Source organism: Trichosurus vulpecula, chromosome 2 (genome assembly GCF_011100635.1).
Source record: "Trichosurus vulpecula isolate mTriVul1 chromosome 2, mTriVul1.pri, whole genome shotgun sequence".
Classification (NCBI taxonomy): domain Eukaryota; kingdom Metazoa; phylum Chordata; class Mammalia; order Diprotodontia; family Phalangeridae; genus Trichosurus; species Trichosurus vulpecula.
The window spans coordinates 246,072,275-246,090,439 of NC_050574.1; the positions used below are offsets into that span (position 1 = coordinate 246,072,275).

Below are 18,165 nucleotides of genomic sequence, written 5' to 3' on the forward strand. Positions count from 1 at the left end.
ATTAGCTGGGAAAGAGGGTTACATCCAGATCTTGGTAATTTGATACTGTCAAATGTTGGTGCTCTTGGTTTTGAACTCTCTTGCTTCCTAAAATATAGTGGTTTTTGACTTCTTTTATCACCTCAAAAGTTATAAAATTTTAAAATATACATTTTAATGCCTTAAAATTAGAGTAGCAGAAAACATATCTTGAGAATGATGAAATATTATTTCCAATTTTACTCAGCTATCAGACTGAATGTAAATGATATGTAAATGTAATATGAATATAAAATAATGTGTAGCCATGCAATTTTATGGAATTTTAAATGTCATTAATTCTGTTAGTAATGATAATGCATAACAAGAGAATGGAAAAGTGACATATGTGTTGTCATCCATTGGTGATTAGGAATTATGTCCTATGATGTTAGGCCTGTAGCCTCTGGTAATAAGGTATGATAATCAAACATAATTTTTAAAGGGTAACAATTCCTACTTCCTATGTAAAAGTACTGTCCAGATAGTAATGATTTTCTTTCTAAAGAGTGATGAAAGTTCTTTGTGTTAAAATTGTGTCATTTTCAAAACATCTATTCTTTGAAAAAACAAGCTTGGGCAAAGGCTATCTCAAGGGAATATCTGTTTTCAGATCATAGAAGACATATGGAGGGTATTTGAAGGATCACCCTATGTATGGACAGTGATTCAGGGTAGTAAAATTTTTCAGGGCAGTAAATATTTTTGCCTATATATGGCAACATACCTGTATTTAGGAAAGAGTGAATGTATATTTTTAGTACAACCTTTTTCTAAGCATTAAAACAGTAACAGGAAGTACAAATTCATCTCACTGAACCCAGCCTAGGGCAACAAAGGCGTAATCCTCACTGTCCTAGTTAGACCACATAGGGAGTATTATTTTCAGGCTTGTCTTTACATTTTAGGAGACATATTGATATGGCAGAAGTCATCCAGACAGGGCTGATAAAGTGATGTTTGAGATCTTGCCCAATGAAAATCAGTTGAAACAACTGAAGATGTTCAACCTGGAGAAGAGATTTATGGGGGAATGGGGGATATGATAGCTGTATTTAATTATTTGAAAGATTATCAAGTAGAAGATAGATGACACTTATTTTGTTTGGGCAGAATTAAGAGCAATGGAAAGAGGTAAAGTTATGTTTGTTATATGAAAAAAATCTTAATAATTAGATATATGTAAAATTGAAATGAGGCCAGCAGCCAGGTGGCCAAGTGAATAGAGGACTGAGATTGTCATCAGGCATACTCTTCTTCCTAAGCTAAAATCTGTCCTCAGATACTTACTAGCTGTGTGACCCTGGGCAAGTCACTTAACCCTTTTGCCTCTGTTTCCTCTTCTGTAAAATGAATTGGAGGAAAAAATGGCAAATCACTACAGTATTTTTGGCAAGAAAACCCCAAATGGGGTCATGAAAAGTTGGACAAGACTGAAACAACTGGACAACAACATAACACAATTGGAATGGACTGACCCAGAAAGTAGCAAGTTTCTCTTTACTTGAAGGCTCTAAGCAAAGGCTGGATGAGCATTTCAGGAAAATTGGGAAAAGGATTCTTAACCTGAGGTACAGGTTAAACTAAATGACTTCAGAGGTCTCTTTTAATGTTGAGATTTTATTACTCTATGAAGAGAGGTCTCCACACTCTAAGTACTCATTCATAAACATGAAATACTCTTGTCAACTCCTTTAGGGAAATTCAGATTTTTTCAATTTTGTAGCATTTCCATAAGTACTGCCTTTCACCCATTTCCAAGGTATTCCAGAATTGAAATATGCCTATCTTTCTTTTTTTACCCTCAAAGCTAGTTGGGTAAAATAAATCATAAAGTGCCAATGTTTCTGAGCTAGGTTGTTTAGGGAATATACACTAGGTATTTTTTTTAGGAAGCCAACTAGAGTGGTAGTGTTTTCTGAGTATCAACATACCAGAAATAATTCAAATGTAGACTAAGCACTGCCATGTATTTTGGGAAAAATAATTTAAATGTTGAGATGCCCTTTTAAGGGATTTACTATTTATTATTTATATAATTTAACTTTATATAATAATAGTTTTATTTACAGAACATGACTTTTGGTAATTTTCCATCTTTACAGAAGCCAGAATATTTGGGGTGAGAGAAGGTTAGAAGTAAGGAAGGCAAGTAGATAGAGGAGGGCATGTGAATATTTTAAGTTGGACACTGTTTATTTTGGACAAATTATTGGCTATTTTACTCAAATACACTTGTTGCTCATGATTATAATCCTTTCATTTATATTAGCAAAAAATTATACAGTAGCTCCATTAATAGAGCATAGGACAGTTTTACATGCTTCCTCTTTCCACTTCCTCTTTTTAAATATTATGGCCAGTTTTGAGATTAAAGATGATACAAGGACAATGTCCTACCTCAGCACTTCTCTTTGGAAAGAAAAATACCTAAATATATCTCTGGGCTAAGAAGGAGGATATTTCTTAATAAGATAGAGTATGTTCTACTTTTAAAGAGAAAAGGCCTATAAATTAAAGAGATCTCCACTCTAATGAATGCTATCAGTGGCAAGATTTGTAGAATATTAAAACTGGAAAAGATGTTAAAAATCATCTTTTACAACTCCATAACTTTTTTACTAGACCTGTGACTTCATTGATATAAACAGCATCTAGTGAAGAAACATTCTATCCATCCAGATGCATACCTTCACTACAATTTACAGTCTTAGTCAGAAAGTGGACTGGACTGATAGACTGACTAATTGATGTACTTGGTCACATAGCTCATATAGGTCAGAAATGGGACTTGAGCCCAGGCCTTCCCCTCTCTAAGACCTGTTCTTCCTACTGTATCATGATGTATCTCCAACCCTCTCATTTAATTTTTTTTTATTATGGGATTAAAATATTTATTTTTGTAACTTCCCCAACAGGGTGAACATACACTCTAAATAGTAAGACTTAACTACGCTCATACTGCACATTGCTATTTGATCCATAAGTACCATAAATATATCAAAAAAGCAATTGTATCATCTTACTTTTATGAGGGAAAAATATTACTCTACTTCACTATAGACTACTTTTGGGAAAGAATGTCTCTAACACGGTTATTGGCATACTAATAGGAAATACATATTCAATATGTGCTTTCAGAAATTATGAACAAATGATGATTATGGACTTATTAAGAAAACAGACATTTCACAAACCAACTTAATGCCCCCCATACATACACAAAGGCTGGTAGGATTTCTGCTAATATTCCCTGGTTCTGCAGAAAAGTAGGAGGAGGAAGAGCAAGAGAAGGAAGAAGAGGAAGAGGAGGAGGAGGTGTTAGTCAATGATATCCAGCCTCTTCAAGCTACCCCTAAATCCAAGCATAGTGACTAATGTTTCAAGGTTAGGCAGCCTCCATTTTGAACATTATTGTCAAAAGCTTTTCCTAGCTAACTGTATTCAACCCTCTCATTTTAAATGAGAGAACCAAGCCCCAGGAGGTAAAATTACTGATCTAAGACTCCACAACTTATTAGTGGCAGAGCCTAAAATAGAAGTTAAATCTCCTGACTCCTATTCTTATAACTCATGTTCTTTCCTCCATATTAGGATCTCAGTTTTTAAAATTACTTAGGGACAAAAGGGAACTGGCACTTAATGGTTTATTGTGATTGATAGCAGTGAATATATCGTGATGAGATCCATGAATGAATTCTGCATTTATAAAGAAAATTTTCTTAATACTTAAACTTCATTTCTCATTTTATTGGAAAAATGCATTTTTAAAATATGTGACTGTAAAAATTCTATTAATAGTTGATAATCCTATCAGTCTAATTCTATGTTTAAGTACTGTCCACATTTCTTTCAGAAGTCCTGTATTCTTCGATAAATGCATACCAAGCAACCTGGTAAATTAAAATGAGGCAAATATATAACTCATCACATTGAGTAAGCAAGACACGGTTCCAATGACAACACATTTCAATTTGTACTATGTTGTATGAACACTGTTTTTCTATAAATTGGCTTACTAACATTCATAAGTCACAAGTATATTCTTTTTATGTCTGTAGACCCCTTAGCAGTTTTGTCTAGAAAGGCAATAAGAATGGACTTAAAGTTTTTGTGGGGAGGAAAGAGTTGGCAAGTCTGCCAGTTTCAACAAGTATTTCTTGCCAATTTAAGGCACTGTTCTGTTATGTGGGGGAAGGCTTCTACAATCTATGTTAAATTACTGAGCAACCTTCTCACTTACCCTATTTTGAAAGGTCACTTAGAATTCACTGAAACCAGAATCATGATTCTACTATTGAAAATACATTTATTTGATTATGATAAAATGATTATAAATAATATATAAGAAATATAAATGTTAAGATATTATTGTCAGATATATTAAACTATTATAACCTAATATTTAAGAAACATAAATATGTATTTACATTTAGACAGAAGAAATAATTTACATATTAGAGAAGAAATAATGAACTAATCTAAGTATAATGCAGTGGTAATTAGCATTGCAAATATTTTCTCCCATAGGACTGACCGATTTTTCTTATACTGATCCTTGGATTTCAGCTTCAGATGGCTATTGTATAGAGACATCTATAGCTCATATCAAGGAAAACTAATGTTCAGTTTTCCACGGAAATGGTGAAAAGCATATATATCATAACTAAAGTAAATCTGCAGATATTTCCAGATCTTTATTTTGACCAATAATTTAAACCTCCCATCAATAATTTTAACAAGATCACAAAGGAAACTAAATAATTACTTTGCCTCAGAAGTTTAGTTTTGGCAGTCATACATAACACCAGCTAGGTGGTGCAGTGGAGAGTGTTGGACTTGGAGAAAGGAAGACTGAAGTTCAAAACCTGCCTCAGATACTAGTTATACAACCTTCAGCAGGACACTTAACCTCTCTTGCCCTCAGTTACCCTCTCTGTAAAATGGGGATAATAATAGCACCTACTACACAGAGTGTGAGGATCAGATGAGCTAACATATGTTCATCGCTTTGTTAACAATAAATAAAGTGCTACGTAAATATTAGCTAGCTATTCAGTGGGACCTGATTAAATTATTTTTATGCCTCTTAACAGCATTAAGAATGGCTGTGCCAGGTAGAGTAGAAGATAAATTGAAGGATAAATTGAAAAAGAACTAAATTGGGAGTGAGAAAAATGTATGGTCAAATACCACCCCCTACCCTTACTAGTCCTAAGTTGAACAAATCACTTATCCTTTCTGGTTCTTAGTTTCCCCTAAAATAGTCATGGGGATACCTTTAAAGCCTGCTTCATAGAATTGTGGCCAGGATTGTGGCTATCTAGACAGTCAACCACTGAATAAGGAAAAGCTGAATTTAACTTTTAATAGGTAACATTCATTTTTTAGATAAGATCAAAGCTATCCAATTTAAATTCTGAAATGAACAAACATTGTTAACTGCTTGGTATATAGTACTTTCCTTAAGGTCATTTGAATATCAGCTCTGGTTCCTAATAAATCAGGAAACCTAGGTACATGAATACATAGATAGGATCATTTGGAATAGGTTATGGGAAAGCCTAAAAGTCAACAAATTTGTGCTTCCTGGTAGTCAGAAACAGAAGTTTTTAACCAATGGTTCTATGGACAGATTTCATGAACATGGATAGTAAAAACAAAACAAAACAAAACCAAAAAAACTATTTAAACATAATTGGTTTCTTTATAATCCTCTGTATTTGATTTTATGCATTTTAAAATTCTGAGACAGATTCGTAGACTTAACTGGATAGTTAAAGGAGTACAGGACACACACACACGCACACACACACACACACTCAGACAAGGAAAAAAAAAACCTAATACAGTAAAGAAGGTGAATGTGGAAGTACTAACTGGACATAAACACAGAAGGATATTTGAGCACTGCATGCACCAGAAATGTACTGCTGTTGTAAAAGAAGATAATATATGATCATATTTTGATATGTTTGAGAAATAAACCATGCATGAACTGGGCAAGTATGCCTTCAAGTGGTCTGAATCAATCAGAATCATGTGAATTCATATGTCCAAAACATTATTGAGAAACTGATCTGATGAACGTTTAGAGGGAAATTGTTAGGATGATTAAAATGATGGAAAGTGGGGCATATAAGGGAGGGTCTGAAGGTTTATTTTTTCCTATTGAATAGAATATATTGGTTTTAATTACACAAGTTTAGGAGCTGGAAGGAAACTTTGAGAATGCCTAGTACAACTCTCTCATTTACAGATGAGGAAACTAAGACTCTCCAAATGTCAAAGAGATTAACTTAGGTTTGCATAGCTAGTAAATGTGAGTCAGCACTGGAACCCAGGTCTTTCATTTTAAAAGTCAATTATAGTACATCCAAGTATGCTAGTTATTCTTGTGGGATATAAATAAAAACAATAAGTATAACAATCCATTAAAATTTAAAGCCTTAAAATTCCAAATATTCCCCACCTGCACCACCATTCTGTTATCTTGACAAGGATGTTTCAGATTTTCTAGGAAAATACTCTATCACATTACAACAACAAGCTATGCTCTATCATCTAAAAATAATGAAATCTGAGTACTGTATTATGAGACCTCCCAAATTCCTCCAGCCATTGAGATCTTCTCTGGTTGTATTTTAGTCTGAGTTTTCTACTCAGCTGTTTTAAAATTTTTGCATGTATGTGCATACATAGATACATGTATACATACACATGTGAACATATTTCTTTTTTTCCATAATTGGACTTTCAAAACAAATTACTGCATGTTCTGCAATCAGAAATTCTGCAATGATATGTAAAAAGAATCAGAATAAAAATGGAAAGATATATATGGCTTTGTGATTATTTCAATTCCTTTAAAGAATAGTTACCTTCTGAAATCACATATTTATAGTCAATTGCATCATTGTTTCTCCAAATAACTCAGCTAACATAGGATAGAATATTCTTTGTTTAAAAACAAATCTTATCATTTTTATTACAGTTCCTTCAATCTCACAACTTTACTGTGATACACTAACCCAATATCTTATTGCTTTTATAGAACTAGTTCCCTTCCAAGCACATTATCTCAAATACTTACTCCTGGAAAGAAAATGCACTTCAAAATATCACTTAATCATAGAGCTCAAAGTAGGTGTTAACAATGTGTCATTAAAACAAGGGTTTGCCCAGCTGTAAAACTCCAACATCTCTTATAAACTTGTGCCACATCGAGTTCCATTTGATATTCACACTAAATAAAATGTTTTGGCTCTCCCCACACTGGATCTTTTTAGTCATAAGTTATACACCTAGGGAATTTCCTTTAACTCTTTTAAAAGACTGAACAGCTATACTTGCCAGGACACTATTCCATGGAGTTCCTTCGGGTTTTTCATTTCTAATTTCACATCAACTTATGCCTTAAACAATCTTGCCTGATGAAAATATACTTTTTATTCACCATTGTGATCAGAAAAGTTATGAATTTAAAATAATGCTACGAAGGCCTTTGGAGGGATTTTGAGTTTGTTTGTTTTTTTTAACAAAATTGGGAGGGACAAAGTTAACTTTATTAAATATTTATAATGCTAGATAGTAGGCTAAAATTTGGTTGAAGTGTGGAACTATATCAATTTTCCTATCTAAAAGTACCCACAGAAATCATGGTGACAGCTGATGAACCACCCATTTGCTATAGTGAGCTCCAGGAAATGCAAGAGATATAGAGGATGGCCCCAAGTACACTGGGTCCCACCCCCCACCTCCAGGAGGATTAACAAAAAAAACAACCATGAACAAATGTCACTGAAGAAGGGAATCCTCTTCCCAGCATTAACTCCAAAGGACCACTCAATCTATCATCCTGACAGCTCCTCTGCCCTATTAACTGGCAAGGTGATTAAGTAAAATTATTATCAAGGAAATCACTTTGTAAGCCTAGTAAGTGACAATTTCTTAGATGAAATGAAGCCAGAAGAAATTCAGTACCATCCCCCCCAAACATTTTTTAAAAAGGCAATGATTTTGACTAGATTACTTAAAATGCTATAGATACCCCAATGAATTCTGAATAGATTTTGACATGGATGGTAGAAATGGTACCTAGGAGGCAATTTATTTTCCCCTTTGCCTTCAGTAAGTACTGGTTTTTTTTTCCATTTTAAAAGGATTGGATAATTCTTAACTTGCTTTGTAAATTCCCCACTTCTCACATTTGGATGTTTCTTTTAATTATGGAAGTACACTGGGAAGAGTCAGAAAAAGATGGGAACTACACTGGTTATGAAGAACGGTTTTAGAATGATTAATTATGGAGGGTGTTACTCTTCAATCCCACAACAATCTAACAAGCACTTAGTGAATATCTACTATGTGTAAGGCACTATGCTAGTTGCTGGGGGAAACAAAGTCAAGATTTTTGCTGGCAAAGGCACTTCGCATTCAAGTATAATTTCTACAGAAAATATTAAAAGCTAGTGTATCCAGTTGAGAGAAGTCTTGTCCCTTGTTGTTTCAATTTTCCACCTTGTATAGTTAATGAAGACAGCTTTAAATAAGCACTTATGAATTATTTGTGGAATATGTGAATCAACTATTTGATTATCTTAGGTATTTAGCTTGTATTTAAATGAAAGAAACAGAGGCTAAACTATGTGTGTTAATTGCTCAACTATATAAACTCTCTCCAGGAATGATTTATGAATTTCTGGTAACTGCATTTACTCTTAGGACTTACTCTATTCCTCAGGACACCATTTTGTATACTAAAGCAATGACATGTGTTTATAATTCCATCAGATTCTCTGACCCATAGACCTAAGGTTAGCTTTACATATACCTGCCCTGAGATCACTACTTGGGACTTGTACAAAAGTGGAAAATGTTGGTTCATTAGGTACTCCCTTTCCATAAATGCAACAACAGTACAAGAAATGTTTTCCTTAAGGTCATAAAAAGTAATTCCCTTTCGTTTGTGACTATCATTGCTTCAGCAATTTTACAAAACGCTAGCAAAAGTATTTATAAAACTACTTTAAAATCTTTATTGTTTTGCATAAATGCAGACTGATTAGTGATTGTAAGCTGATTTGTTTTTTTAAATGACTTCCACCATTCTAGTTGAGCACAAAGAGATAATAATTTGTATGTATCATTACTTCTATGTTATACAACTAAATAGATATATGAATCTGGTTTTATAGATTCAGGTCAAATTTATAGATGAAGATTTATATATGGACCTATAACTATAGATTCATATATTTACATATTCTATATCCACATACATTTTCTTTATATACTGCATATATAGATGCATGTTTCTGTATTTGGAGATATAGAACTATATCAAGAACTATTTCATATTATTGTTGTAGTAGACTGAAAAAATCTTTTTTTAAAAACTATTTCAAACTTCTTGCATTTGTAAGACAAGGATTGATATAATTAATATGAACATCATATTCTTCTAGGACTTAAAGGACCATTTTAAACTTAATTACACAAAATCCTATCAAATTATCTCAATTACTTTCCTAAAACTACACATACCACCACCATCACCATCACCACCACACCACACCACATTCAAACACAGGAAGGCAAACAAATGCAGAGATGAGGGGAAAAAAATACAGACAAAATGAGCCTGAATATTGCCATTAAGGAGAGAGTTGGGGGTGGGGGGGGGAGTTATAGACATAGGTTTTTTACTTAAATGAATTATATGGATAACTTTTCAACTATACTTCAGATTCATAGGTATATAGACATGACTTATTTCTGGAGATTTTTGCTTTCTGAAGTTCAGTAGAATACTTTTAGATATTAACTCGCGAAGACAGCACTAAAGGAGGCAGGTTATTTCTGTGTTGTATGGAATAACAGGAACATAGTAAGGTAGCAATGAGAGCTTTTCTGGGAAAACAGAGACATTCATGGTACTCTAAGGAGACTGATACCAGACTTGAGGAAAAGTTTATTTTACTGCACAGATTCTTCACTTTTTAATATTGACTGAAAGCTTGCTTCTGGTTATGTAATAGCAGTAAGGGAACACACTACCACCTTTAGTAACTAAGAGAAGCTTTCACACCAGCTTATAATGGAACAGTTTATCTTAACTGGCAGGGGAGTTTCTTATTCTCCTAAACAAAGATTAGATAAAGGATAAAACTAGTGCCTGCAAATATCTTCAAAAATGCCTTTACTCAAAACAATTTCCCAGGAAATCAGATTTTTTTTACCTTAAAATGTTTACAAAACTGTGGTCATAATGTGAAAAATCAAATTTAAGATTTTAGACACATCAACAGGATATTGGCTTGCCTTTTTTAGCTAATATATGAAAAGATAATAACCACATGCTTTCAGTAATTATCATCAATTCTCTTCCAAGCTAATTAAAATACATTTACATTTACACAGTGGTCACTGCATTCCCCAGGAAGCAAATTAGTTTGCCAAAATGAATTAAATAATAAACACTGAATTGGAATCAGTCCTTTAGTTTATTGCCTATGCCACTTTGTTTCCTTCAAAGTTACTTTTGGGAAATTTCCAATTAAGTCCTAGGAACATTCTTAAAGACTGAATTATGATCAAATTTTAACTCTCCTTGATATTTTTCATAGCAAAATAGTAAATCCAATGGGCACTCTAAATTTTGGTTTATTGACTTTAAATATGGTTAGGCAATCAAAGAATTCTTTAGTAAACAATGTGGCAGTAATACGAGATACATAATTTGCTGTTAATTAAATATAGATTTCTATTTTTTCACTGAAAAGTCTTTATACTCATCTTGAGAATAATGATGCAATTCTTCAAAATTTAATATTAAATTAATTTGCTTAAGTGAAATTATTACAAAATGCTGAATAATATTATTCTAGAAATTTGGTAACTAATATGCCATAACAAAAGCTGAGGAATCTTCTTTTGGGAAAATTGCAAAGTGAACATTCTCTAAAGATGGCCATATTGAGTACATAAATCTGCACTAGTCAAACAAATGGGTTTTTTTTGAAATTATGGATTATAGTTTACATGTTTACTATTCAATTTTATATCATTTTCTGTTCCAAAATTAATTCAAGTCATTTAATAAGTACAAAATAATGTACTTATCATCTTCTGCATTTTACTTAGCATCACTACTTTTTAACAGGAAACTATTATTGAAAAATAGAATACATAAATCCCAGTATTTTCACAAGTCAAGAAATATTTTGGAAAATGAAGGAAAATTTGAACAATTATCACAAAAATACATTTTATCTAATAGTTTAAATATTTTAGGTGAGTGTTTTTTGGCTTAAACCATCCATTGCATTGCATTGTCTTAATTTCCCATTTCATTGTACATGTGTAAACCTGGCTTAGGCATACATGGTGACTCTATGCAGTCAATGGGGGAGATAGCATGAGAAACAAATATGTTTGAGAAAGTAAAATAATTAGCTCAGTACCACAATCATGGACAGATTCATGAAGGCTATTGATTTTTAAAGGAAACAATTTTAAAGTAGTGTGTGTGTGTGTGTGTGTGTGTGTATGTGTGTGTGTACACACATGCATATGTGTGTGGTCCAGGTTATTTTAACTCTTGCTTTAGTCTTTAGCTCTAGAAGATCAGTATTGCTTGGTTCTTTTTGTACAGTTATTTTTAGAGATCAAATTTGTAAGTAATTTCAATTTATAGATATTTAGTGAAAATAACATTGGATAAATACTTTCCCCTCTCCCAACAATTAATTAGGTATTTGTCACTTTGTCTATGTCTTCACTCTTTATTTTGGTGATATGAAATATTTGATTAAACACAAGTTCCCAAAGAGAGAGATATAATCTTTATCATTAGAAATGAATTTTTTAACATCTATTCTAAGCAAACCCAAAACTAAAGAATGGATTATTTCAACTATATCCTTCCTAATCCCCATGCCAGACTTCAAGAAGCTTTCAAAAGTAACCAAGAATCCCCCACTCCTGCCATTTGTTTTTTTGCATTTGTGTACCTCTCATGGCCAAAGAATCTAAGTGTAAGTAATACGGAAATTAAGAGCAAGAAAATCATGTAACTGTACTCTTGTGAAAAGTTATTTAGAAGCATCTGTTGTATTGAATATCCAGGGCAAAACTGCCAGGGAGTTGTACCGGATGAGAAATTAGTCACTTGTAATGTGTTAAATTTATGGGTGATTGAGTCCAGGATGTCCATAATGGAAGCAAAAAACAACCACAAAAAAAGATATAATATCATTGAAATCAAAACCCATCTTAATCAGTAGTGGCATCTTCAATATCAGTCAAGTACAAGTTTGATATCTAATTTCCCTAAAATAAATAATAGTATTTATTCTCTTTCCTTATAAATTATGTGGGTATTAAATTGTTGAATTCATTAGGACAATTTGTCTTGCCTTAAGGATCATTAATTCACTCAGAAAATTAATTCTCATCACAACCAGTAGTGAATAAGGATCTAGTAATAAAATTATTCTGTATGTACTTATTTAAATTCTTATTAATCCATGGTACCTCATACATATATATATATATATATATATATATATATATACATCCATATATATAATTCCCTCCCTCTCTTTTGCTGAATATGCCCATGTCTCCATTTCCATCTACCCTCTCCCAAAACACAAGCACAGAGAAATGAGTAAGTCAGCAGACTATATGTAGCACAATAGAAGGAAATACTGGATTCGCTATGAATAAACATTAAAAATAAAAATATACACATATTCAGAGATTAAATTATATTCTCTCCTGACCCATTTTCCAAATTTCCAATGACTTTCCACCTAGAATCTCACTCTATATTCTACGCTAATGCAAATATTTGGAGTTTTAGGAAAAGATAGTTTGAAAACACACAAAAATGATATCGGTTAAGATATATGTGAGTTGAGGTGAACTGCAAGTAGAAACAAGTGTGATCAATGGAAAGCTAGTCTTTTTGCCTTTAATTGCCTGTTCAAGTAACAGTGCCAGTGAGAGTAGGAGACCTCAGGAGTAGAGAGCCGGTAGAGGTTTTCATTTATTCTTCCTCTTTCCTAAGAGTCCCAATTGTGCTGAGAGAGTTTAGAGACCTTTTTTTTTCTGAAACAATTGCTTTAATGTTTTCCAGCTGGCAAGAATAAAACTTTTTTTTTTAATATTAGGGCTATAAGAAAATATAGCATTACCCATAGCTAGTTTTGGAGGTCTATTCCCACAAGAGCTCCTTTCAAGTCATTCAACTTTTATTTCTTGCTTGCCCCCCCCCAAAAAAAATCTGGAATACTAGTCTAAATTATAGGAGTATTTAGTAGTTAACAAGATTTCTACTTTTACTGTTGCACTCTGTAGCTTATCTTACACAAAAGAGAATGTTTCCAGCTTCTCCCAATGCCAGTAACTAAAGCCCAGGAAACAATCTCAAGTCAAATGACAGTATCATTTACAATTCTTAGATATGCTTTAATATGTACTCACCCAGCCCAGTTCCTGAGGAATTTTTTGGTAAAATAGTCTTGGATGCAATTTGATTTTTCTGAGATTCTGCAGAAGAGATTCTCCCCCTCAGGCAAGGTGGGGGAACAGCAAAAGACTTGCAATTTGATCCTGCAGGCTGTGTGTAATCCAGTTATCAGAGCCTGGTGATCTTAATGGAAGAGGTTGCACAGCTCTACTGTGGAGAGAGGGCTTGTTCTGAGTAGAATTGGAAGTGTTGTCAGATTGTAAGTGATCAGCAGCAGAAGGGAAACATCAGAGCTTCCTGTTACATCACTCTGACCCCGCCTGCATTTAGTGTTAGATTACTTTCTTGCTCAAATAGCACACCCCAGGAAAGCTATGCTCCTCTCTTCTCAGGCAGGGGCAAGAAGCAGCCTGAGCAGAAACAGTTCCTAAAGTCATGAATACATTGTTACCAGTAAAGACGGGCTGGCTTGCGTCTTCCCTGTGTTCTGTTAGGACTTGTCAAGCAGATACATCAGTGACTTGAATCAAGTTGATCCGAAAATAATGCTCTATTTAAAGGAGCTGAATTTGGCACGTGGGTTTGGGGTGCCTATCAATATGAACACTCACAATGGGACATACAACACTTTAAAGAGTTTCCAGAAGGGGGAGAAAACAAACCAGTACCTCAACTCAGATTTTACTCAGAAGTGAACCATGAGAAGGATTAGCTGCATTCCTTTACACTAATTCTGTAACCTGACTCTAGACCATATGAATTCTGATAATATGTGCATGTTCCAGACCATGCTTTACAGAGAGAGCTAGAGAAATTTTGCCTTTATGATCTTCCTTTTGAAACATATGTTTATGACTCGTTTAAAAGGAACTAGTTTTAAATAATTTAGAAGAAGGATAGTTTGCAAATAGAATGCTGTCTTTCTTTCTCAAAACTCCAAACGAATTTATCAGTCAGTTAACAAGCAGTTGCTGAGTACTCACAGGTGTCAGGGCAGTTCCCTAACTGCATGGGGTATACAAGGATGACAGACTCAGCCTCTGACCTTATAGAGCTTTGTGTCGAAGTGTTACAGATGGCTTACATTTTCCACAGTTCAAGCCTACACGGAAATCTTTAGCTAGAGAAAATGTGAAGCTAGGCCTAGGGAACCTAGGACTGAAATCTGCGGTTATCAGTTGCTCTAGGTATGAATTAATATATCACCACCTCCTATAAATAAACTATAAATAAAAATGTCATGTTGCTTAAACTTACAACTAAATAAATCAGAACAAAATGAAAGGAGGGCAAGTGGTAAAGAACTTTTACTTCTTTCTCTCTCTTAATTCAGGCTTTGTTTATATGACTTTATACAGAGCATGCAGGTGAAAAGTGAAAAAGTCAATCGGTCATCCAGGGTGTTTCCAATTGGTTTGACTAAGATTTTTTTTGTAGCCAGAATATCCAGATGATTCATGAGGTTTTTCATTTTCACTGAAGTAGTTGGCATCATATGGATTCAGCCCAAACCTAATTATGGCCACCTAGTCTCTAAATTGTGGTAATTGCATACATATAAATATTTGATTAGTGGATGAAATGTTGTGGCCTGAAAAAACAAATTTTTGAGGAAAAGATTTACTCTCACAAAGTATCTAATTCATTAGACCACCATTTGTCTTAATTAATAGATTCTACAATACATTTTAAAATTAAAGTATATAATTTTGCCTAAAGTAAATATTCCTTTGATACAAATCCAGTATTTTTAACATTTGAGTCAATTATCTAGAATTGTCTTATGCATGTTTGAAAAAAAGCTTTATCGAAAAGTAAAACAATTTTCCCAGATATTTTGTAAACATTGAAAAGTTCCAGAAAAAAAATGTGGCTATAAATGGAAAGTATGTTAAATCTGTGACTCAGAACATTCATGTCATTGAAATTACTGGAACTTGAAAATAGCTTGAACTGATTGAGCCTTAGTTTTTCTTTTTTTATTTCATAGTCTTTATAAAATAAGAGTGACTGGACTAGAGGAGTTCTAAAGGTTCTCTTGAGCCAGAACTACTATTCTATTATTCTACGAATTTAGTTTAGTTCAAAGATGAATACAAGGCCATTTAAGATGTAGGATGGTGGATTTGTTCTAATGTAATTTGAGATTGCAGGAATTGAGGACTAGGTGAGCTTTCCAAGTTAAGGAACAATTCAAGAGTTTTAAATGCCATGTGTCTTAGATACATGACATCCTGTGAAACATCAGCCACTGCACATAAATCATGAAGAACAGAATTACTAAAGGATGCCCATGAATCTAAATAAAAGGAACTGAAATGAATCCTGCACAGCATCAGCAGTAGCTCCAAATCTGATGATCTTTTGACCCAAGTTGATTCACACATAGACATATACAAATATAGTTCATCTTAATGGAGTTAAATATATAAAAGGAAGTACATATGAGAAGTAGAGCATGCAATGATCCCTAAAAAATTTAAGAGACAACTATTAGAAACTAAACTAGATCGAGTTTAAGTATTGAAGAAAAGCATATATTCTAAAGGGGAGCTTTTCTTGTTTCAGAATGTGGTATTTAGGAACAAATGGTTAGTTCTGCTGTTCTCCATTTGGCTGCTAGGGGACAACCACAGAAGGCTAATCAACTTCCCATGAAAGAAGTCTTTCAATCTCAAGGGTTAAGAAGATATAGTTACAGACTCCACAAAGAATGGCCACAGAACTTTTTGGCTAGACTTTATACATAGAATTAGGAATAATTTTGGACTAGGATAAAAAAATGGGATCCAAAGATATGGGTTCTCCTTCCAGCTTCCACTAAGGAAATTATTTAACTTTTCATGGCTTCCTATTCCTCTGTCTATAAAAAGAGGGGATTGGACTAAATGATTTCAAAAGCTTTCTTCTGGCTTTGACATTCTTTGCATCCATGGAATGGGAAATTGAATAAAAGTAGCATTTCCTTCAGGACATGAAGAAGGAAATAAATAATGGAAAGGTATCATGTAAAAAAATTCTTCTTTTGGAGTGGAGGGCACTTTACAGTTTACAAGATGCTTTCACAAACAAAGTCTCACTTGATTCAATCAACTCTTCTATGAGGTTGGAAGGGATGATCATCGCCATTTTAGCAATGTGGAAAATGGCCTTCAAGGAGGTAAAGTAATGTGCCTTACAGAAAAAGTAATAGTGGAACACTCATTGAAACCTAGGTCTTCTGGTGGCTTTTTCTTCTATATCCAAGAGGGTGCTAGAAAAGATTGAACAATTAGATCTCCAGGAAAATATATGTACACACACAAACACAGAAAAAGAGAGAGAGAGAGAGAGAGAGAGAGAGAGAGAGAGAGAGAGAGAGAGAGAGAGAGAGAGACTGCACTTTAAAGAGTTTCCAGTTCCAGAAGGGGGAGAAAACAAACCAGGGCCTAACTCAAATATTACTGGGAAGTGAACAATGAGAAAGATTAGCTACATGCCTCTATACTAATTCTGTAATTCGACTCCAACTCCATATGAATTATGATAATACATGCATACCCCAGATCATGCTTTATAGATGGCCAGAAACATTTTGCCTTTATAATCTTCCCTTTGAAACACGTTATATACTTATGACAGGATTATAAAGTAACTAGTTTTAAATACTTTACGCTGCATTTATTAACACGTTTTATGACTTTCTTAAATCTAGCAATCCACAAAAGGGTAAAACATGCTTGATTTGTAACATTTGCTAATTTCCAAGGTACAAACACTCACACTGAAAACATTGTCTGTGGCACGGTTCTGCTTAGGAGCCACGTGGGGGTGGGGAAGAAAATCTGGAACTCAAAATCATGTGGAACTAAGTATTGTAAAGTAAAAATAAAAAATCTTAATTAAAATAAAGAAATTAGATTACAGCAGGATTTCTGATTTGGGCTTATAAAATGATTTCAACAAAATGGGCAAAATAAATCCGTTAATCACAGGCTGAGCCCCAAGTACAAACAAAAACTGAAGAGAAACTGGAGTGGAAGATATCATCCAGAGAGGGGATGATCCTGGAAAAGGAAAAGCATCAGACTAGCCGTGAGTGAAGATGTAGTTACCAGGAGTGCAAGTAACACTTAGAACTACAAACCTATTGGTAGTAACTTATATTCGTAGAGCTTTAGAAAATTTACAAAGTACCTCTCCCACAGCCACCCTGAAAGGTGGGTAACACAAGTATTATAAGAGACAAAAGATACAGTGGATAGAGCACACTGGACTCAGATACAGGAAGACTTGAATTTAAATCCTGTCTTAGGCCCTTAGCAGATCTGTGACCTTGGGTCAGTCATTTAACCTCCCTCTTCCTCAGTGTTCTCATCTGCAAAATATGGATACTAGCACCTACCTCTTAGGGGTTTGTGAGGATCAAATGAAATAACCTATGTAAAGCATTTTACAAACTTCGAAAATGTTATATAAATGCTAGATATTTTTATTATTATTATACGTGTTTACCTATGAAGAAATTTAAGTTCAGAAAGATTAACTTGGGGGGGTCATGTATTTCGGAGCCAGACCCTGAAACTGCATTTCCTGACTCTAAGCCTAGCACCTTTTCAATATATCATGTAGTTTCTTCAATCAGATGTGTTCGATAATAACAAAACTAATTTTATGTAGGACTTTAAAAG

At 33.8% G+C, this 18,165-nt stretch overlaps 1 protein-coding gene across 3 annotated transcripts in view; it reads right to left on the reverse strand.

The window, feature by feature from the left end:
• CALCRL (calcitonin receptor like receptor) overlaps positions 1 to 13,917 on the reverse strand; it is a 131,482-nt gene extending 117,565 nt beyond the window's left edge. For 2 of the 3 annotated variants that reach the window (XM_036745370.1, XM_036745369.1), the window contains exon 1: positions 13,510 to 13,715. The gene's annotated coding sequence lies outside the window, so the exon portion shown is untranslated. Of the gene's footprint in view, positions 1 to 13,509 lie in introns of all 3 variants that reach the window. The other variant, XM_036745372.1, reaches the window with a different exon arrangement.
• Positions 13,918 to 18,165: the final 4,248 nt, after the last annotated feature.